Source organism: Homarus americanus, unplaced genomic scaffold (assembly GCF_018991925.1).
Source record: "Homarus americanus isolate GMGI-L3 unplaced genomic scaffold, GMGI_Hamer_2.0 scaffold25827, whole genome shotgun sequence".
NCBI classification, from domain to species: domain Eukaryota; kingdom Metazoa; phylum Arthropoda; class Malacostraca; order Decapoda; family Nephropidae; genus Homarus; species Homarus americanus.
In genome coordinates this window covers 10,404,874-10,428,865 of record NW_024738300.1, presented here as the reverse complement: position 1 = coordinate 10,428,865, position 23,992 = coordinate 10,404,874, and the positions used below count along the sequence as shown (strand labels likewise).

General features: G+C 40.3%; 2 protein-coding genes across 3 annotated transcripts in view; one reads left to right on the top strand and one right to left on the bottom strand.

The window, feature by feature from the left end:
- LOC121873849 (putative neutral ceramidase C) overlaps window positions 1–23,992 on the top strand; it is an 86,246-nt gene that overhangs the window by 40,553 nt on the left and 21,701 nt on the right. The gene's annotated exons all lie outside the window — the stretch shown is intronic.
- Window positions 1–23,992, bottom strand: part of LOC121873850 (prolyl 4-hydroxylase subunit alpha-1-like) — a 98,676-nt gene that overhangs the window by 68,667 nt on the left and 6,017 nt on the right. Inside the window, exon 1 of one of the 2 annotated variants that reach the window (XM_042377629.1) lies at window positions 13,885–14,025. The exons of the other annotated variant lie outside the window; for it this stretch is intronic. The gene's annotated coding sequence lies outside the window, so the exon portion shown is untranslated. Of the gene's footprint in view, window positions 1–13,884; window positions 14,026–23,992 lie in introns of those variants that run through there. 2 annotated transcript variants of the gene reach the window in all.

The window sequence follows — 23,992 nt, the reverse complement described above, 5'->3', positions numbered from 1 at the left end:
TCAATCTTTGTTAGGATCCACCCAGAGTGATGCCGTCTTTCACAGCCTCATTTGGGATTTATATAACAACATCTAGCCACATATATATACAGTATACACCACCTCCCACCCACACACACCACATACATACATACATAGACAACCACATACCCCCACCTACCACCACCATTCACATATACACAGAAATAAGGTGTAAAATCACATGCAACTAAATATTCGCTTTCCCTCACAAGAATAAGGTCTGAAAATGACCAATCAACTACTGGGTCTCATGTTAGTATCAAAGGTCACGTTACCTATATTTCTGTTTTTCCCATCAGGTCCTCAGGCTGGGGCATTACAGGGCTCGGAAGACCCCCTCCCGCCATAAAAAGTTTCCCCCTGACCAGCCTTACCTGTGTCAAATTAAGTACTGAGGCCTGTTACTCTGTTATGAACTTCGCCGGCAGCTAGTCTATGGATATGTCGACCATCATAACACTGAAGTTAAAAGCAGAAAAAGTCTTTATAGCTCAATAATTCCATGAAAGATGTGACGCTGGTGAACTAACTCCTCGTAATCCTTCCTCGAGTTTCTGTTCTTCGTTTTCATTTTCCCTGAAGTCGCGTAGTTGTAGTCTAGTCACCACCCTGTACATTGTTCCGTCTGTTTGTGTTTTATTTCCGATCAATAACTTCGTAAATGGTTGAACGAACACCAGTGAAGCTTTAGAGACGCGTTAACTCACTACGCTGCGTAGTACAGTTAATTCAACATGATGAAATAGATGATGACGATGATTCCTAAAAGCATCAGTCAGCCATGTCATGAGGGTCAGCGGTCAATCTCACCCATCTCTTGTTTACCACTGCCGGGTTCCTTTCTCTTGATTTCTCCTCCTTTTACCATTAATTATCTGATTTTTCTCCAAGACATTTATGAAGGTACTATATATAAAAAGAAAAGGATAAAGGAACAGTCGTATTTTTTCTATTTTCGAATAAATACCAGAGGTCACACAAATCTCATTAACATATATTGTATAGTCATCAAAGCATCCTCTTACCAAATAACCAACGATATAAAAAAAAATCTTAGTTTTCTTTTGTATATAAGTAGAAAAATTAACTATTTATAATTAGTCCTAAGCTGTGAAGTCATAACGGAACAGGAGTGAGGATGACGGACAGTATAAGCTGGCTTCAATCCAGGGAGAACTTGCTATGTCACTCAGTATGAAGAAGCTGCCACTGATACATGATGTCTTTAAGTCATTCAGGGAGGGAGAGAGTTGTTTGTATGCTTAAAATTTAGGATCACTATTAAATCTTATGAAATATGAGTTACTTAAAATATACCTAAAACTGCCCTTAAAAATTCCCCAAAATGTGAGGTGATATTTAGAGACAGAAATGATGGTATAAAAGACACCAATAAGAAGTTGTAATGTAGGCAGTGGAGAGGCGAGTTAAATGTTTGTATTCGCACAAGTAACCTTTCAATCGAGGAACCTGAAGGAGAACGAGAGCTACGCCCCAGCACCCACGACCAAACATCTTCGTTTCTTCTACACGAGGGTGGCTTCTGCTCACGACAACATTCTTCCTCCTGACCAACCTCACCCCTACCCTCTGCTCATGACAACTTCCTTTCTCCTAACCCACCTCACCCCTACCCTCTGCTCATGACAACTTCCTTCCTCCTAACCCACCTCACCCCTACCCTCTGCTCATGACAACTTCCTTCCTCCTAACCCACCTCACCCTTACCCCATCCCCTGCCACCACTCCTGACACCTGACACTCCCCGACAAATAAGGATTTTGAGTTTCGAGGTGGATAAGGGTATGATGGGATCTGCATAGCCTTAAACAGGATGCCTCAGCCAGCACCGAATGGGGGAACTCGCCGGGTGAGGGTGAGTGGCCCGCCGGTCATATATCAGGTGAAGAACATAAGAGCTTGAGCATCCTCCCATTTTAAGTGGTTGTTGCTTCTGCAGGTGGCTACTGACAATACGGTCCCGGTGATTTGGACAAGTATGTAAATTTGCTGTGCCTCGGAATACTGAGATCATTTCTTTTATTTAATTTTAGTATTGCAAAATTCACTGGACGAACAGGTACAAAGATTTCATGATACTACTAGTCTATAATCATTAATCAGAACAATGTAATCTATAGTAGTTCAAGAGCTTATACTCAGAGATAATAAAGGCGACTGTGTCTCCCGTAATGCGATCTTTAGCAATCCTGTGGTTTTCTGTATACATCCCAACATATCAATTGGCTACCTTGTATCGTGCACTCTCTCCTAATATTCCTTATACTATATAATAATTTTCATAACGTCAAATTATAAGCACATAAAACTGATCACCAATATGAACAATGAATAAAAAGAGCCTGTCGACCAAACACTGCAGAAAGGCGATTAAGTCTCACCTACGCAGAACGTCAGCAGGCTACAGGTGACTCACGCATGCGCAGAAGCTTTTAGGAAAAATATTCTTTATCTTCAGTGTCCGTGACTGAATTACTTCGACCAGGATAGCACGAAAGAGATCCGTGACCAGTGTATCCTGTTCATAAACATCAGTCAAACATAAATTTACACTGCGCCGTGTTTCCACATATCCGCACTGTAATATCCACAAAAGCCCTTGATGTTTGTGTTATTAAGTCCCCCTGAAGACGATACTCACCCAAAACATCAATGTGACCTCCACCATCTTGTAAACATAACTATATACAGTACAGTAAATCGCTATGGCCGCTAAGATTGTTTTTCTTTACAATTCCATCTGCACGTCTAAGGACTGTATTACAGCCTGTAAACTCAAATACTTATGGGCTTTGTAAACTGTAACTAAATAAACACAAACATCAAGGCATTTGTAAACATTGTACAGAAGCGTGAAAGTAGTAAACACCGCAGGATAATAATGATAGAAACGAAAACACAATTAGTTTGGGCATCTCATCAAACAACATTACCGGGGAAACATGAAAACAATTACAATATCTCTTTCACCTGGCAGCAGCACGTCCACCCTCCCTCAGGATTACTGAAGGTGACCTTTTCTCCTCGCTCAAGGTCCCCCATAAAAACCGAGACAAAATTACTGAGATACCGTAAATATAAAAACACCACAGTTTTGGTTTTATACCTTATAGAGGCACCCAAGTTATATATATATATAAAAACAATATTGTACACTTATGAGGTGATAACGGTAGCTGTGATGTAGAGGTGGTGATAACATTGATGGTGATAATGATACCAAAACAGACATATAATGGTGACACTGAGGTCAATTTCAATAATAAACATGTAATGAAGAAAAAAATGACTAACGTCTCTCTTTGGATCACCCCCCCCCCCGAGCTTAGACACCCTAATGCTAACTGGGGTAGAGGGGGGGGGGGGGCTTTGGTTAGGTTAGGTTACGAGGATTAATCTTAAGGTAAAATAAGCAGGAGGAGCAAATCATCGAGTGAACCAGTTATAAAAAGTGATAAACAAACAGACTCTTAATCTTCACTGGCACAAACACACCTATTAAAACTGGATCCCAAGTTTTAATAGTTACGGTAGATTAGAACCTATTACAACTGCCTATTTAGAACTGAGGGCCTATTTAACGACACATTACCATTATGACTATTTTTTTTTATAGTATCACCATTTTCCCTTACACCTAAAACAAATGACTGGCGCACGTGTGATTTTTTCTTTTATTCAACCCTCAGTATAAGACGCAGCTTGCATCCGTCCGTGTTGTCAATCTCAATATTTTTTATTTACCTTCCAGCAACAATTAACATATAGGTCACCTTGACAACTGGAAGAACCTGTTAGTTGATGTGGACAATGATGGATCTTGGTGTATTATATGAACTCTATTTGAAGATGAAGGTTAATGAAGGCCACAAGTGCTTCTATACAGCCTCTGTCACTACCCCTAAGAGTTATGGTCAAATACACGTTAATGGTACTACTCATATCAATGTTATTACTGTACTATGATTTTTTTTTAATCTTTCATCAAGCCATTCCCAGTTCTTATGTAGGGTGGCCGGAATCTAGAGGAAACGCTGTCATTTATTCATACTTGGTAATAATAATAATAATAATAATAATAATAAATTAAATCACAATACACAACACAGTAATGTATATATAATGGAGTTTCAAAATTCAACTATAAAAATTACTTCACATCACATTAAAAGCGAATGCAATCCACGCCAACACGAACAACAGATAGATACACGGACTCTAACAGTAATAGATAGATACACGGACTCTAACGGTAACAGATAGATACACGGACTCTAACGGTAACAGATAGATACACGGACTAACGGTAAGTACGTGATACATTATGAAGCCTGATGCTGTATTGAAGCTGGTACAGTCGTAAAACTTAAAGATGAACATTTGCATTACACACAACACAATGTAGAATTCAATTGACGAGTTTTCCCATTAAGGCGCATGTTGCAGTTTCCGGTTACCTGTGGAAGCACTAATTAGAGGTGAAATGGAAGGATCATTCCTAAATGTTTATGGGTTAAGTTTTCAAACCCAAATGGTATTCTCTTCATTTATTAAGAAAATGAACTATTGCACAATAACTGGGATATCACCGTAATTAACGCCATGTGCTGTGAGCGTTAATAATGGACGAAGCTTGGGTATATCTAGCTTCTTAGAGCACACGTCTCAGTTGCTCAGAGACGGGAGTTGAACTGGCAATAGCCGCTACTTAATTGATGACTCTGTGGTCAAGGTGGGAATACACTGTCACATGTCCAGTTGATGACTACTCACGGCTCATAGGAAAGTTACCATGGGTGATGTAAGTATATAAACTTAATGTATATAACCCCCCATTTATATAAGTATTACCGCCTGTTAGAGAGGGGCTAATACACGCAACGCTGTCACCTTTGATTATCTCTAGTCTACTTTTAAACTGTTAACAAACTACGTATAGGATAAAAAAAACTTCGGTATGTGTGTGTGTGTATGTGTGTTTATGAATGTGTGTGTGTGTGTGTGTGTATGTGTGTTTATGAATGTGTGTGTGTGTGTGTGTGTGTGTGTTTGTAAGAAAAAACACCACTCCAACGCTCGAGGTTGAATTATTTACAAGTGCGGCCCAGGCGTGACCACTGTCGTCCTGCCTGGCTGACGTCGAGGAGCTAACCAACATATTTTTTTATCTATGAATCAACTGTGTCTTTTTTATTCTTTGCTTTTCACTTAAAACTGATGAGATGATACCCCCCCCCCCACCAACAAAAAGGTTTAAAATGAACACCTTGATTAGTTTCTTCATGTTTACCTGACTGACATGACTGAAGTGTCTTTGTAAATCTGACTAGACCACCACACACATATAGGACTTTTAACACTTCAATTTAACCCTAGAATACAACACTTCAATTTAACCCTAGAATACAACACTTCAATTTAACCCTAGAATATAACACTTCACTTTAACCCTAGACTGTAACACTTTAATTTAACACTTCAATTTAACCCTAGATATAACACTTCAATTTAAACACTCATATAAACTAAAATACAAATACTAAACATAAACCCTTTGTGAGTAAACCAAATTTTCACCCGTAAAATAAACTTGATTAAACACCTTTGATATACATGTGTGTTGTTTTGTATTTTCAGTGTGTATCGTATTTTCAGTGTGTATCGTATTTTCAGTGTGTATCGTATTCTCACTATGTATCGTATTTTCAGTGTGTATCGTATTTTCAGTGTGTATCGTATTTTCAGTGTGTATCGTATTCTCACTATGTATCGTATTTTCAGTGTGTATCGTATTTTCAGTGTGTATCGTATTTTCAGTATGTATCGTATTTTCAGTGTGTATCGTATTCTCACTATGTATCGTATTTTCAGTATGTATCGTATTTTCAGTATGTATCGTATTTTCAGTGTGTATCGTATTCTCACTATGTATCGTATTTTCAGTATGTATCGTATTTTCAGTGTGTTATCGCATTTGCACCAACGTTAAATAACCTATATGAGACGATACTCTTTCATTTACCTACTATACACACCTCATAGATACAATCCATAGTGTTCAAAAGGTCACGACCCTTGGCTAGAGAATCTATAGACCCCCAGAAAGTTAACCTCGGGTTATCTGGGTTCAACTGCACTGGAAAGAAACCTCATCAAGACCCTCAAAGATGACTGGTTTTATTTTCACTACCGGTAAGAAACATGAACGGATTATACCTTTGGGGTAATATTATGCAAATTTCAAGGCCACACGTTGTCGAAGAAATGACCGAACCTGACAGCTTACAGGAGTATATATAGGATACGTATGTGTGTGTGTGTGTCGACAATTATAGTTTATTTACGGGGCAATAAATCAACAACAAGCCAACTAGACCCTGTTAGATTATTCCTGAAAATTCGTACTATTATTTTCCACTGACTAAAGATGCAATAACCATCACCTCAAAAACTGGGAAAAAACAAAACGAAAAAAACATCAACTTACACTGAGAATCTACCAACGCTAGAATCGCTTTCCTGATCTGTTTCTAGGTGAATAAATCAACACAGGAATCTTTGAGAATCTACCTCAGATATTCCCAGATTCTCAAAGGCTCGTACGGTAATTGCTTCCTCTAATCAATTTTACGTAATTGGCTCCCTTAATACTTTCCAATAGAATCAATACGATAATTTTATATCTTAATTAGCGTTCAGTGAGAGTATCTTAAGTTGGGTATAGAGTCGTGGTGCATTCTGATTGGTGTTCAATCGTAAATCAACCAATCAGGTGTTTTTTTTATATCTTTAGTTTCGAGGAATATTATTATAACCCTTTGAGAATCTGGACTTGCTTCTGGGCTACAGGTGAAGGGAAACTCCAAAACCCTTCTTGTTCGTGGGCAGGGCATTCCACAGGACACCCACGTACCTCCTCTCTCCCCTCCTCCGTACTCAACCACACCCACCCACTCAAGGGCACGATCCCCCTCCTGCCCCTGCCGACCATGAGTGCAGCGCGCGGTAGCAACAGTGACTGTCAATCCTTGCAACACCCTATCCCTCCACCTCCCTCACCCTTGCTTGTCTCAAGTCTATCTATCCACCTCCCACGCCTCCCTTACCCTTCCTTGTCTCGGTCTTTCTATCCACCTCCCACGCCTGCCTCACCCTTCCTTGTCTCGGTCTATCTATCCACCTCCCACGCCTCCCTCACCCCAGTCTCCACCTCGCCTGCCTCACCCTTCCTTGTCATCTATCCACCTCCACACCTTACCCTTCCTTGTCTCGGCCTCCCTCACCCTTCCTTGTCTCGGTCTTTCTATCCACCTCCCACGCCTCCCTCACCCTTCCTTGTCTCAAGTCTATCTATCCACCTCCCACGCCTCCCTTACCCTTCCTTGTCTCGGTCTATCTATCCACCTCCCACGCCTCCCTCACCCTTCCTTGTCTCAGTCTATCCACCTCCCACGCCTCCCGCACCCTTCCTTGTATCAGTCTATCTATCCACCTCCCACGCCTGCCTCACCCCTCCATCACTCCACGCCATAATAGGTCGCCACAACATTGTTTACTCTCATAGCCACCAATTTCTTGTTTCCGTCATCATGAATTAAATTTACCATTGTTACTCGGAGAATGAGGCCAAATCAATTCCCCCGGCAACGATTCACCCAACTTCGATTTAACCACATGAGAACGATGACTTAATCTCCATATATAAAATCGTCTTCCTACAATAAGTCATCATATTCAAAGGGTTATGACAGCTTACTAAAGGGTTAAGATATCTTTAGTCAATGACCTAATTCATTGACTTTAAAGGGTTGGAAAAATTTTGTATAAGAAAATTACCATCATCTGTATTTAACTCCATAATTCAATAATAAAATAACTTATTCTTTGAGTGTAATTAAACGGTGGCCAGAAATTTGGCCATTGCCTGTTTTGGGCTGCACCTAAGAAAAAACTACCTTACCTGTGTACAAATATTTTCAGGTAAGTTGGGAAAAGGCGGAAACTAGACTGATCAACGCAACTAAAAATACTCTTGTTTACACAGCTTGAATAAAATATTTAAGTGATCAACAGAGCTGGCACACAAGTTTCAGCTTAAACAAATGGGTGCATGACATCGACTAAGTGAACAGTTTATCAAAAGATACAAAATTGAGACTCAACCAAGCAAGAAGTGAACAGCATTCTTTGGGAAGTGAAAGTTAACTAGAGGAAAATCAAGTATTAGTGAAACTCCCACTGGTGGTGGTGGTGGAGCACTAATATTCCTCAGGAGCCTTGTGATATTCCATGACTCAATAGCCTTCCAGGACCTATTGGCTTTCTAGAACAATGGGATATTTCACGACCTATGGGCAATCCAAAACCTGGTGGCCCTCGAAATCATAGTAATAAACAAGACTCCAGTGGCTTTCCAGACCCCAAAATTATTTCAGAATGTGGTGGCCTTCCAGAACTTAATGAAGGTCCAGAACCTGATGGCGTTCTTGGACCTGATTAACGTTCCAGGACGTGATGCTCGGCGGGATGATGGTGGCAGTAAGAAAGCCGTGTTACAACTTTCAGTTCTCTGCAATATTCTTCCCCCTTGCAACCTCCTATCGTGCCCCCCTGACCCACCCCCCACCCCCGGCAAAAAACCCCTCCTTCCCGCTAGTCACACATCCACTTCTCCCCCCTGGCCACAACCCCCCCTCTATGGCTTCACCTCACCTCTTTTCCCTGTAATCCTCCCACTGCTCTCTCAACACCGCCAGACAACCTCTCCTCCACAAACCGTAGTCCTTTCATTCTGACGGTTAGAGCTCAGCTGAGTCACCGGCGTCCGGGGTGAGTGAACAGATGGTCAAGTTCAAGGTGGTGGTGAACACGGGAATACACCCACGTCCTATTGTGGTGGACAACAATTTCTTGGTCGTCTTACTGTAATATCATTGTTCTCATTCTGGTTACAAGTTTAGATGTTGTTAATATCGTAATCAATGGAAGGGGAAGACGGGAGATAGAAGATAAATATTGCAAATCGCGTAACTAACTTATTTTAATAGAAACATTACAAATACAAATTCTGTAAATAAGCATGAACTTAAGTCAATCAAACTTGTAGTTCGGATATAAATGTCATACCAAGGCGACCTTACTTCACATTACTTGCAACTATTTATGTGGTGCACTGGGATGACTAAATGATATGTGCTATACAAAATATATTCGTAATACTATACCTAAATACAGGTCCATCAATGAGTATTATAAACTCTTGAGACTATAATCTACCTGTATATCGTAATACTAAACCTAAATTATAAAACTCGTCAACTAACCCCATAACATACGAGACGCAACAACAACATAGCTGAGAAGAGCGTGACTCCCTCCCAGCCTGGCTCACTAACGCTCACGACTACAGTGTTGTGGTGGTGAAGGTGTCTTATGGGTGCACGCCGGGAAATAAACAATATCATTAAGATTCGGTGATGGCTGACATTGGACTGATTTGCCGGCGGTACAGTAAGCTCTTTTAAACCATTTGATCTTGTTTCAATTCAGTGGTTACACAGAATAAAATGTATCATATGTATATTCTCAAAGCTAACACCAGCGAGGAAAATAAAAATGCGTTCGGGAGGATGTTACGAGGCCTAAGGGAGGTTCTGATATCATCTAGGGAAGGTGGGGGGAAACACGTGTGTGAAATCAGATATCAAGACAATTCATTAACACTGCATGCCAACCACCATACCCTCATCTTTGTCCATTAATATTTCTATTATTATCCCCTCGTCCTTAATTATATTACTAAATTATCTAAGTGTCATAACATCTAGAAAACCTCCAGAATGGCTACTCTGCTCTCACAAAATAACTTATTGTAAGAAAAAAAATTATTCAACTGAGCTATAAAGAACTGAGAAGGATAATGACCTGCGTGTACAAATATTCAAATAGTTGTATAAGGTTCAGGTCTGACCACATTTATGAGTATGCAAAGGCGGTATGACATCTACATGTAATCGAAAGTGTTGAGAAGGGCAATAAAACTGGTCCCCGGACTGAAGAACGAGAGCTATGAAGACCACCTGAGAAAACTACAGATTCCATCAACATTGTACCGGAGGATTGCGTAGGGTTGTAATCAGTGTAATGTGGAGCCTGGGGGTGGTCAAGACTCCAAACGTACAATTCTTCTAAAGGCAACTGGATAAACATCGGAAAGTTCGAGATATGTATTACAAATATGTAGTAGAATACCGCCACTTGGTCCCTCCCTCGTTTCAGTACCAATTATTGTCCTGTACGTGAATGAAGACCCAGATACGCACACCTGACACTTTTCTCCAGAATTTCCACGAGTAAATAAACATACAGCATAGTGTATTATATGGCTTACCTATTCAGAAAACCACACAATCAACTTTGTACTGATTAAATGTGATCTAACCGAATTTATAGATTAAATAAATAAATAAACACTAGTTATTTGAAGATGAAACCGCCAAAAATACTCATGGGAATAGCTCCACCTCGGTACCTACATATCACCACTCCATAGATCACTCCACCCCCTTTGTACCAAGAGCTTCATGGAATTCCGTTGAAAAATAGAGACTTTACAAATTAACAGACAGACGTGCAGCCATGCCCCTATACATACCGAATGTTATAGTTACCTCCCTCCCCTCACCACCAAGATAGGATAAACAATGCCACCTCGACACCACCACAGCACCTCAACACCACCTCGACACCATCACCCTGCACCATCTTCAATACAACAAAACCACAAACACGAGAATTTATAATAGAAAAACATATTAAAACACCATAACAAAGACCTTAGTCCCAGAACACCTTTAAACATAAGGGTCGTGTAACGTGTTTATATTACCCACCTTGTTGCCTACCATATAGCTATAAGTAGGAGAACCAGTCTAGTAACAAGCCCAGCAGCACTTCAATAACGACCAATATAAGTGATGAAGCTGTATGTGATGGTGAACTTCTTTGTAAATGTAATGTATATATATCAGACTTAACTATTACGATGACAGTATTAAATTTCCCACAAGTACAAGTCCAGTTAGGTGTTTGTTTATATATTCCGTCGGGGATAAATTCGTAGCTAAACCCATTTTAATTTAATCTAACTTTAATCGAATACATCTTATACCTTGATCGAACTGTATACTTATTTTATAATGTTTGCTTTAACTAAAATCTATCCAATGGTTGATATTAGCGAATAGGGAAATAATGTAATAATACAATACTGTAATAATGTTAATATCAATCACCACAAGACATACTAGTAATATTCAACAGCTCAACCATTATAAACATCTAGTAGTGTTTATTATATTTTACTCATGCCTCAAATGCCACAGCGGGTAGAAGGCATACCCCCCCCCCAAAAAAAAAATAGTCTGGCATAACTCCTATGACCAGGTTATTAGGAGAGTAAAGGGGAACGTCAGGCGCTATCCACTGCTCGTGCTGACGTTGATTTTATGGTGCAGGCCTTTTGTGAGAGCCATCTGGTGCAGCTGTGTTTGCATACCAATCCCAGCAGAGGGGCACCAAGGACGTCCTCCTCTTACAGATTTCGCGCCGAGTTGACAGTCTCGATAATTAGCCTATTCTGATGCGACCCACCAGGAAGACTGCCGTATTAAACGAGGCCATTTTTTGTCGAGAATGTTTTTGTCGAGAACAGTTTTGCCGACAATGATTTTACCGAGAATAGTTTTGCCGACAATTTTACCGAGGTTTTGTTTTTCTTACTTTTAAGATCCGGTAAAGGTGTTCAACTTATCAGCATCCTTGGTAAGTTTTTTTCCCCCCTAGAAATTCGAAGTGGATAAAATAATAACTAAAAATATATATAAATATATAGAGCATTCAAACCTATTATAATTTAATCTAACTCTACCTTGATCGAGCTTAAAACCAAAACTGACTAAATCTAACCAAACATAACTTAACCGAAACAAACCTGACTTGGATTAGGCCGCACGAGCTTATTGCGGTACCCGAACTCATTTACCTAAATTAGAGTAACACCATAACTAGCCTTAACACCTAACCTAACCTAACAGGGTATACGGCCTCTTGAGCTGATGGGGTTAACCTTACCTCTGACACCAAGCAACACGTTGAACACCTCGACAACACGTGACTTGATTAATGATTGATATATAATTAGTTGTGGGAATTACATCCTTGGCGACTCAACAGCTTAGGTCATATACAGTATATTAACGTTATTAAATCAACGGCACATTGTAACTTACCTTTATATACCCAAATTACCCTTAAAGTTTTTTTTTTTTTATTAAATTGTTTTTCAGATAAGAACCTCGGGGTTTTGTCTTGGTAGATGATGACAAGGTGTGTACGCCCAATGCCATTTATGGAGTGAAATAAACAGCTAAAGTATTGACACAGGGAGCCGAGTGAAGGTAGATGAAGCAACGCAGCCTTGATGGTAACGAGGAATTAAGTAAACATGTGGATATCAGTATAAAGCAACAATCAGTCTAGCTATGTTGTGTAATAGATGGGATATTATTAAACACCTCTACAGTCTCTAACACAGGATCACGCTCCTCATCCATTTAATTTTAAAAAATAACGGGGATTTTAACGTTTTATTTTCTCATAAGTGATTTATTTTTTCGTTCTATTAATCCGTATGATGGCATTCAATATTAACGGGATGAGAGTGAGGTACATTAGGTTAGGTTAGGTTTCGATGCAATACTGCCTCACGTTTTTGCCTCGGGTAGAATTTCTGATTAAGGTATTGGTGGTACTACTGGGAATGGTGAAACTTGTCCCAACTACCTTACCTTAAACTGCAAAACTTTCATCATTTGTAACAATTTGTGGTGTGTGTGTGTGTGTGTGTGTGTGTGTGTGTGTGTGTGTGTGTGTGCCGTGTATATCCACAGAATTAGTGATGCAATTTTTTTTCTTTAAATTTTCACCCCAAATATATATGAGAGAGAGAGAGAGAGAGAGAGAGAGAGAGAGAGAGAGAGAGAGAGAGAGAGAGAGAGAGAGAGAGAGAGAGAGAGAGAGAGAGAGAGAGAGAGAGAGAGAGAGAGAGAGAGCCTAAGCACACACACAGTGAAGCACACACATCCGCTCACCTATCTACTCAACACCTACGTGACCTGGTCTAACATACCCACACCCGAGTCTTATCACACAACCCACCCAGCCAACACAACCCACCCAGACAACACAACCTACCCTTGCAACACAACCCACCCATGCAACACAACCCACCCATGCAACACAACCCACCCATGCAACACAACCCACCCAGCCAGCCAACACAACCCACTGACACCCACCCATTGTCACTACACACCCCTGTCAATGAATAAGCAGCAGTTCCTTGTTTTTTCTTCAGGTTGTTTAGTTATTATTGTTCTTACACATCAGTAACTACTATGTATCAATGCTAACAGCTCTTCATGTTGCAGAAATGGGATATTAGTGTCTTGAAAGCATCGAGTCGTTATTTCCTATTCAATATAAAGTACACTGGTGTCACCTTTTTTTTTTTAGCGGGGTGCATCTTTGTATAGATTCAGTTCAACTCAGCACTTGTAACGTAAATTTTCTAATAACAAAATTCATACATTAATTTTTAAAAGGTGCACAGTACGCACTAGTGGGGTATTTTAAGAATTCCCCGGTAAAGCATCACCCCCGCTCACGTCATATCCGCGAGGGGTTAACTTACACACAAGCAAACACTGACTACTGTACACTACGGTAACTGATATAATTTATAACCGATTTCACAAATATTATAAACGGCCGTGAACTTACCGAATAAATTCGCTGTCCTCGCCAAGAAAGGACAACGTTCGCTCCGCACTTGGTAGTGAACTTGGAAAGGTGTGGCCGCCAAGACACGACGACCGCACCAAGTTGGAACCCTACAACCTACCCTGTACGAGACGTCCAGATCCGCCACAGGCAGGTTTCCACTCCCGCTCTTTCCAAACACTGGAGATTTTTTTTACCCGGTGCTTCACGGTGGCAATGTTTAAACTATAATCTCTTTCTAAATGAATTGTATAATCAGAAAGACTTTATTTCTTTCAAATTTTGGTGTCGTCTTAAAATTTGATACGTAACACTGAAACTTTGTACGTCAGGCACCGTCACACAACTGGTTCATCTCCCATTCTCTAAGGGTATCGTTTTGTACAGTATTTCCCAACCTTTAAATCATGCAGTAACTGGTAATCATAAAGGCTCTTAAATAAACCCCATTTTAGTTTTAAATAAGCTTGTGTGTTTACCGAGAGGCATTCCAGACAAGGGTGTTATTGCAGATTTAACTCCTGTGGCGCCACGCATCCTTGGAAGTGTTGACCAAGAGACTGTAGACAGAGCCTGGAGCTAAAGCACAATACAAACACATACACAAACACACATACATATACACACACACATACATTTCCTAAATACTTATACCCCTTGAGTAGGATGATTTTTCCCCTTGAGTAAAATTATTTAACCTCTCAGTACAATGACTTAACCCCTTGAGTACTGTACAATGATTTGACCCCGTGAGTACGATGATCTGACCTCCCTTGAGTATGAAGATTTAAGTCAGTGCCAGAAATAAACTAGCATTTTTAACTCGGTGCCGGAAGTGCTAGCATTTCGTAGCTCAGTGCCAGAAGTATACTAGCATTTTTAACTCGGTGCCATAAGTATACTAGCATTTCGTAACTCAGTGCCAGAAGTACTAGCATTTCGTAACTCAGTGCCAGAAGTACTAGCATTTCGTAACTCAGTGCCAGAAGTACTAGCATTTCGTAACTCAGTGCCAGAAGAATTAGCATTTCGTAACTCAGTGCCAGAAGTATTAGCATTTCGTAACTCAGTGCCAGAAGTGGTAGCACTTTATAACTCGGTTCCAGAAATACAGTATTTCATAACTCAGTGCCAGACCTGCAGGAAGATTCAATCTGCCGACGAGGTGGAAACAAGAACAATGGCAGCCTTCCAAGTAACCCTAGAAGAGATCATTAGGAATAATGAGGAGGACCCTTAACACACCGACGGCGTCCTCCCTCCCTCACCTCCTCCTCGACGTGGACACTACTCAAGGTGGCGGCCTCTTGGTAAATAAGGCAGATAATTCAGCTAATGATATACACGGGTGGTGATTTGGTAGTTCATCTAACCAACTCATTTAACTACACCTCGAAAAATAAGGACAATGGGAATAATGTCAAACCTAAACCGGTGTCTTAGTGACATAAGTTCTCGGATCTCCTAACCTTTTAAAGATTAGTTTCCTTAACTTATTTGGCCATTACAATCATATAAACCTTTGTAATTAAGTAAGTACGTAAGTCAGTAAGTAAGTAGGTCAGTAAGTAAGTAAGCAAGTAAGTAAGTAAGCAAGTAAGTAAGTAAGTAAGAGCTTAGCAAAGTACGGTACACTGCAATATCGAAGTTAGTGTGGCTGCCATATGTGTTTATATGACCCAGTTAAGTACATTTACGTATCACAAGTTAGGGATGCATTTTTAACTTATGATTCTCGGAGAGTTCGATGGCAAGATGATACTATGAGAGTTGGGAGCATTGAAGACCCTACAGTATGCAAGGAAGAATGGAGGGAGACGAAAGAACGAAGAGATAAATGAAGGAAAAGATGGAAGAGGAGAGGTGGGAGGGAGAGAAGGAGGGAGTGGTCTGGGGAAGCGCTCAGACGGTGCCAATGCCACGTCACACCACCTGCACCATAGTACTACCACCACTAATACCATACCCCCCCATGTACCACATCACTATTACCACCATTACCCCCTGCACCACAGCACTAACACCACAACCACCAACTGCATCACAGTATTACTATCTCAACAACCACCACCTTGTTAGCATTCAATTCACACCCCGAGTTGTGTTATGGTACATCATGTAACCCTGACGTCTCAAGTACGTGCGTGCGTGTGTGTGGGGGGGGTGTAAGTTGGGTTGGATTGGATTAAGCTACGTATAGAAGTTGTGTCATTATGTTTAGCCCACCAAGGCCCATAGACCTTGGTGCACACCAAGTTTCAACCTGTCTGTAGATTGCAACTCATCCACAAGAACCCGAGACTAAATCTACCCCCTTCCCGAGGTTTCAGATACCAAGATCCGGATTCCTAAAAAAAAACCGCACGTTAATATTTTCCCTAACTTGTGATGAGGTTAAGAGTCTAGTTACAGTTCAACTTGGTAAAAAAAAATTCCTTTTTGGTAAACGTGAATACGATAACAACCCCACTCAGTAAGATATCCCAACCCTTAGAGTACAATGACTAAGTCCCTTGAGTACAATGACCTAACCCTTGAGTATTATGACAAACTTATGACTACAATGACCTGATCCCTTGAGGACAATGCAATAATATTTTGAGTATTGTTTCTTAACCTATTGAACATAATAATACCAATTCCTTGAGTACAGTGACTTTGGACTCAGGGGGTTAAATCATTGTACTCCAAAAGGTTTCAGATTCGTTTTCACCTTTAAGAATCCGGTTTAAGTTTCGGATCTCGTCTAAAGATTTAACCTCGAAACCTTTAAAGAAAATCCAGTCCTGGAGAGTGACACGCTCCCACTTGTCCAATTACAGAAAGACTTGGCCTACGAACTTCTGAAGATCTGGGGTTATAGTTAAATACCTTCTCCCACCTCCCCATTACGGAAACAATGAACCTACGAACTTGAGATAGCTTGACACACTCCACTTTCAAACCTTTGATGAGAACCTGGTCGTAATATTCGACTCGTTCTCACATCTCCAATTACAGGGTGATTTAGCCTGTGTACATCTGATAATCTTGGTCTCATCGTTAAGAGAAGTTCTCACATCTCCAATAATTATAATAACAATGATTCATAACCTGAGTCTATTTCGTGATTCCGGTCCCAGGAGTTTAGATTGAGGTCATGATCCAACGTCAGTGTCAAACTGGGTTTACAAACACCTCAAACAAGTGAGAATGTATCATCGCTGTTTAATATCATATGCTGTTGTGTCTCGAGCTATGGCGTGCCCCCCAAATGGCCTTTAGGTGTGATATGTGAGAATAACTTGTCTATGGCTTCGTTTACTCTAACCGTGTGACAACAGACGGAAAGGCGGAGAGGAGGATATGGAGGTATAGTGGAGAGGAAGATGGGAGCGGAGGTGGAAAGCTGAGGTAAGAAGAAGATTAAAGGAAAGTGGGAATAAGGAGAAGAGGGAAGAGATTGAGAGTAAAGAGGAAAGAGGGAATGGAGGTGGGAAACTGAGGAGAAAGGAGGACTACGGTGAGAATGGGATGGGACGGAAAGTAAAAGTGAAGAGAGGAGAGGGAGGGAGGGAATGGAGGTGGGAAACTGAGGAGAAAGGTGAGAATAGGATGGGACGGAAAGTAAAAGTGAAGAGAGGAGAGGAACGTGGGAAAAAGAGGATAAGAGGGAAAGTAGAAGTAAAGAGAGGAGAGAGGGAGGAGATTAAAATGCGAAGAAGGGAGGTGTACAGAGGTGAAGGCCCGCTAAAGCATCTTACTCCACCTGTTCACTTAAAAGAACATGTAATATCCCCCCAGACATTCAGTATCGAGGGGGCTCTGACCTGCAGTTCTTTATTACGTTTAATATCCTAGGAAACTGAACCTACATCACCCAAGGACCGGTAACCTCCTACGAAATGAACCTATACTGACCTATGAATAATCCACCCTAGGACTTAAGATGACCTAAGAACCAGAACTTGCAGCATCCTAGGATTTGAGACCTGATCCTCCCTAAATATTAAATTGTATCACCCTGGGACCTGAACCATCCCAAGACCTGTAGTGCACTAGAACCTGCTTTCCTGGACATACGAGCTCTATGAGACCTATGGTGCCTTAGGGCGTCTTAAAACCTGCTCTGGAACCTGAACTACACTAAATACAACAACACCCAAACCTGCATGCGAGAAATAACTGTATCTCTCTCACCCCGAGAATTCACTGGAACTAAACTTGGATTCAATAGAGAGGAAATCAACTGGAACAAAAAAAAATCCCACTTGACGTAAACTGGATAAAGTTTTGGCAGCAACTCTGTTTAAGAAGAAGAGTCGGTAAGCTCCTAAACACCATGACCATGTAGTAAGAATGTTACACCAGGAAACAAAGGTAATAGGAAAATAGCCACCGACCCGTTCCTGCTTTCTCTTATTTATATTTGCTGGGGAGTCGCATACACAAAACCTGTACAGTATACAAAACAAACAATCACCACACGCCAATTCCCTCGTAGTACACATACCCACAAGAGTTCGGCAAAATCCAATTGATGATACAATTCAAGGGTCAATCCCTGTCAATACTCGCTGGTGAACACTCAGTGAACTCGTCGTGCCCTTGGTGACAGGGAACCCGGAGAGCGATGCGCACTAGTTTTTTTTTTTTTTACACCCAGGATGCTTAAGATCATCACCCAAATACCAGCCAGAAAACAAAATAAATCAAACCACCCCATTCATAAGATACGGATTTGTGTGGTTAAGTTATATTAGCAGATTTTTCAGACGTAGTTACATATACAAGAACACAAGGATACGACCATTCAGCAACTACATGTATTCTAATAACATCTATGATATAATTATAATACATTTCGTGAAGTTAGATTTTGTTATACAGAAATATTATCCCTTCATCCTGGAGGGGAAAAAATAGGGACACGTGTGCTCCCTCCACCATTGCAGGGGGAGAGCGGGGCACGTCAGCCAGTGAGGTTGACTGTGGTCTTCTCGTTATGGTCCCGCCCTCGCTGGCTTCCTCTCCCGCCCTCACCCACTCACCCCTCCTCTTCCTCTCACGCCTTCACCCACTCACTCATCCATTCCTCACTCATTCTCGCTTTTCTTTAACTCCCTCCCTCACTAACTCGCTCTTTCTCTCCCACCCTCAGTCCCTCACTCACTTCCTCTCCCACCCTTCCTCTCACTTTCTCAGCCATCCTTTCACTCTCACATTTTCTCCATCCACTCTCGCATCCTTTCCCCCCCTCACACTTCCTCACCCACTCTCCCTTCCTTCCCCATCCCCACCCACTCAACCACCCACCTTCACTCACTTTCTCTCTCTCTCTCTCATCCTCACTCACAAGAAAAGATCAGAGTAAAAATAAAACTTCCCTTCGCCACACTACAACAAAGCCAAGCCAAGGCGAGCAAGAGAGGAAAAACAACGATTCATAACTGCCCGAAATCATCAATTACCATCACAAGAAAAATACAAACTAAAATAATAAAAACATTCTCGTGTGGCCAATTACGAACGCATACAAAGTTCGCACATCTATGATTTACTTGACAAGAGCACTGACTTAATAACAATGGACAAAAATGGTAAATTGATGAAGAAACTGGTCTAGCCAACGTCCAGATTCTCACGGTGGATATTTCTTGTTATTAAAGATAAAAGAAATGAACCAACCTGATAGTCTTAATTAAACCACAAATCTTAAGTCCAAAAATGGCAGCAAAATTACCCTGTGACTTTAACTAAATACACTTAAAGAGAGAGTTGCTTAGGGGTCAACATGAGATTAAATAATATTTTTTCAAGAGCTTCTGTAACGTATATTCAGAATTAGCATTTAGTGAAGGTATCTTACTTATAGAAGAGTTACAGCGTAAAATTGGTGTTATGGATGCCTTGTGTGTGTGTGTTATATGTAGTGTTTTTATCTTCAGTCAAAAGGATTATCCACAGCAGGAACCGAATCTGGGACGGGTCTTTTGAGCATGAGCTGCCTACAGTAGTACGGTATAATATTGTAGTGTGTTGCTCGCGCTGGACACCAAAACAATTGGGGAACTTTAAGCTGGCTTTAAAGAGAGAGAGAGATATTCCAACAGAAAATATCAAGTAACATCAACGGTTTCCTGTCTTATTGTACTTTAAATATATTACATATATATATATATATATATATATATATATATATATATATATATATATATATATATATATATATATATATATATATATATATATATATATATATATATATATATATATATATATTTATGCATCAATTTACAATAACTGCAGGAGGGAAATGAAAGTTTGTGGTTACTTGTGACTTAACTGCCCCCCTGAGTCCTCGCTCCACAACGGGGTGTTTAAAAGGTCTCTTGATATGTGTACAGTATTTGCAGTCTCTTTAGAAAGTTGCGCATCCAGAGAATCGGAGTGCACGCAGCTCTTATCATTCTCTACACATCTCAGCTGTGACTTGCACTTGCGGATATACAGTAATTGTAAAGATCGCATGGCTGACAACGGTGATACGAACTTTACCATCTCATCTGTAAGACCCGAGTCACTGTGCACAAAACGTGAAATGTATACTGTATAAATATGTGTAGGAAATGGAGTCCTGTACATACCAATATTTGGAACGTTTACTTTCCCCCAGGAACTCTTTTAAACACGTAAATGAACGGACTTTGTAATTACATGTATAGCACCTCTTCATTTTTGGGGTAATAAACTGCCTGGCGTGACGGACAGGTGATAAACGAGGCAAGGTCGCGGTTTGACAATGAAAGTGAGAGGTTCCGGTGGGCTGGAGGGGTGTGTGGGGGGTCACTGGGTCGAAGGTGAACACTTTCAACTTTCTGGAAGGATTAAGTTTTATAGCAGCTATTGCAGCAGTCTCAACTTCAGCCAAAAACATGGAAATAATTTTAGGGTGGAGATCCCCACCTGCTGGTACTTTCCCAGTGGGTATGACAGTGTTGAAAGCTTATGCTGCCTCAGCCACACCACCCGGTCCAAATCTAAAGTGAGTAAAACAGACAGCCACTTCGGGGGGCCTTGAAAAGTGTCTTCTACTGCTACTACTACTCTCTCACTCTCTACAAAGAGGCATGCTGTCGTAACGCTACAAAGGGGCGTACGGTCGTAACGCTACAAAACGGTGTGCCGTCGTAACGCTACGAAGGGTGTGGTCGTAACTCTACAAAAGGTCGTAACGCTACGAGGTGTATGATTGTAATACACAAAAAAATCAAGTCATATTTTTATTATCTTATAATATTACAAATATGGTCCAGACCGTGCCACCATAAAGTACAAAAGCTGCCACAGCCTGTGACATTTTTGTACTTTATGGTGGGCCATTTACTGACCCACACTAACAACAGTACAACACCCTCACTGAAGCCTATTAAAAATTTGACCATTCAGAAATAATTATATGAAGTTGGAATTTCTAAATATAGTAAACACTCAAACTCAGTTATTACTATAGTGATGATGTAGTGATGTTTGATGGTGTTAGTTATAGTGATGTTTGATGGTGTTAATTATAGTGATGATGGATGGTGTTCGGTAGTGATGATGGATGGTGTTATGTACAGTGATAATGGATGGTGTTATAGTGATAATGGATGGTGTTATAGTGATGATGGATGGTGTTATAGTGATGATGGATGGTATTATGTATAGTGATGATGGATGGTGTTATGTATAGTGATAATGAATGGTGTTATAGTGATGATGGATGGTGTTATGTATAGTGATGATGGATGGTGTTATGTATAGTGATGATGGATGGTGTTATAGTGATGATGGATGGTGTTATGTATAGTGATGATGGATGGTGTTATGTATAGTGATGATGGATGGTGTTATATGTAGTGGTAATGGATGGTGTTATATGTAGTGGTAATGGATGGTGTTATATGTACAGGGTGTCTACTGGCTGGGCAAAACAAAACTCCCTGGCTTTTCCAGGCTTTCTATGTGTAAATTTGAAAACTTTCAGGTACATTAATTCGGTAGTTATTAAGACAGAATAACAAAATTAGAGATTTTCAATAATATGTATGTACCATTGGGCAGTTTAAAGATGATATGTATGTTATTATCAAGAAATATAAGAACCTTTCGGGACACACCACAATTTAAACAGCCGATTATCTGTCGGGTCTCAGTATTGTAGGTCACTTGCCCATCATTTTTTTGTTTATTGTCACTGGCTGCCAGACTGACTATTTAATTTAACTATGATCAGGATGATCATTAGGCCTAGTGATGAACATCGGCAAAGACCTTCGGCCATTTTTTTTAAACACTCGGGGCAGCAAGCCCGAAGAGTAATCCAGATCGGGTTACTGTTTGGTAACCCGTCAAACTCGAATATCAATCCCGAACATCGGGTTCCTGACTCCCCCTACATATTTTTCTCCTCGGATTTGAGTGATTCACGTGGGTCGACCTGGACGTTCCAAAAAAGCCGGAAATCCGACAAAAACCGAAAAATCACACTCCTGATCCACCCATATGACTCATGATAAATATGTGGAATAATCCACTTAAATAAGTCCTTAATTAAAAGAACAATTCATCTCTGACAACACTCACCGCAAAATTAGTAGGTATAACCGGTAATATTTGGTTATTTGATCGCTAACATGAAATATAAGTATACAAACAATTCAGTTATTGGAGTGGACTATTTACTGGAATTTGTTCCTGAAAGTTTAATTATTTACCCTTTATATACTACTGTACATCACTAATTTATGGTAAGATTGCAGTCAAAATAACAATATTTTGAAGTTTAACTGAATTCACACAAAATTTCAGGCTTATTTCTAAAAATTCCCTGCCTTTTCCAATTTTTCCAGACCAGTAGACACCCTAGTTAGGTTAGGTTACCAATGAATCTTCAGATCAATTTACTGTGAGAAGATGCAGCAGTAAAAACTACTAGCAACAGAGGGTCTTTACAAAAAAAATTCCGAGTTAAGAACCTGACAAGAGAAGCTGCAAAAACTGTGCAGCATGTTGAACTGTGAACAGGAAACCACAGCTAATCCACGCTAGCATGGATAATGGTCGTAAAACGGTGTTGAAGATGATGATGATGGAGTCAAAACGTAACTAAATTCAAAGTTAAAATTCGCACTTTACTGGAAAAACTGAGGGAAAAAGAACAAGAGAAAGACAAAGAAGACAAATATTTGGATTCCTTCAGAGGAGATGGTGCAGGAAATTGTACAATGCATCTAACAAAACAACTCAAGGTACAACAGACAGAACAATGGTGAGAAAGGCGAGCCAGACACTGCGAAGGACGATCAAAACATCACGAATACTTTGGTCAAAATACAGTTGAAAATACAATAACTGAATTTATTAGGTAGCCCGTTTTCTTTTATGACTTGACGAGGCTGTAAAGTTATATACCGTAAGTTGCAATTTTTAAAGCACACCATCGAGGACTTTACCTATATCCAGGACCTTAAACTTATTATTATTATTATTATTATTACTATTGGTGAATGTTTCTAATTATCAGAAATAGACTACGCATCACCCTGGGTAGTGGTGGTGGTGTTCAAGGTGGTGATAATGTCAATGGTTGTGGTGCTGGTGTAAATAATGTTACTAGCTGCGGTAGTAACAATAGTGATGATGGAAGACTAGTGATGATGATGATGGTAACAATAATTATGATAGTGTTGTCATGTAGTATAAATGGTAGCATGATGATGATAGTTGTGATGACGGTATTGTGGGGACGAGGAGGAAAAGAGAGTTGCAACCTAACAATAACAAGGAATGGTTTCGAGAGGCAAGAGAGATACCAGAGGGCATAATAACAGCCAAGTGTAATGGCTCCCTGGGAATAAACAACGCCCTCCCTCTCAACACTCACCTCTAATCACACTCTTCCTCGCCACACTCTTTAAATAATACTATTGGAGAGATAACGACAAACACCTTCAGAGATCTATATTGCTTTCTATACGTTTCTCCTACTTATGGTTTTTAAGGGATTAATATATTATCTAAGCTCACATACGGACCGGAGAGTTTGGCATCGCTAGGGTAACTTTTTTTTAATTTGTGTATATAA